This window comes from Mandrillus leucophaeus, unplaced genomic scaffold (assembly GCF_000951045.1).
Source record: "Mandrillus leucophaeus isolate KB7577 unplaced genomic scaffold, Mleu.le_1.0 Scaffold128, whole genome shotgun sequence".
NCBI classification, from domain to species: Eukaryota; Metazoa; Chordata; class Mammalia; order Primates; family Cercopithecidae; genus Mandrillus; species Mandrillus leucophaeus.
The window spans coordinates 5388326-5388672 of NW_012101209.1; the positions used below are offsets into that span (position 1 = coordinate 5388326).

Genomic DNA, 347 nt, shown 5'->3' on the forward strand with positions numbered 1-347 from the left:
AGGGATTCAACTTCTTCCTGGTTTAGTCTTGGGAGAGTGTATGTGTCCAGGAATTTATCCATTTTTTCTAGGTTTTCTAGTTTATTTGTGTAGAGGTGTTTACAGTATTCTCTGAGGGTAGTTTGTATTTCCGTGGGGTTGGTGGTGATATCCCCTTTGTCATTTTTTTATTGCATCTATTTGATTCTTCTCTCTTTTCTTCTTTATAAGTTTTGCTAGCCGTCTATCAATTTTGTTGATCTTTTCAAAAAATCAGCTCCTGGATTCAGTGATTTTTTTGAAGGGTTTTCTGTGTCTCTGTCTCCTTCAGTTCTGCTCTGATCTTAGTTATTTCTTGCCTTCTGCTA

The 347-nt window shown here is 36.6% G+C and overlaps 1 protein-coding gene across 3 annotated transcripts in view; it reads left to right on the forward strand.

Moving 5' to 3' along the window:
* HIBADH (3-hydroxyisobutyrate dehydrogenase) overlaps positions 1 to 347 on the forward strand; it is a 147975-nt gene that overhangs the window by 102343 nt on the left and 45285 nt on the right. The gene's annotated exons all lie outside the window — the stretch shown is intronic.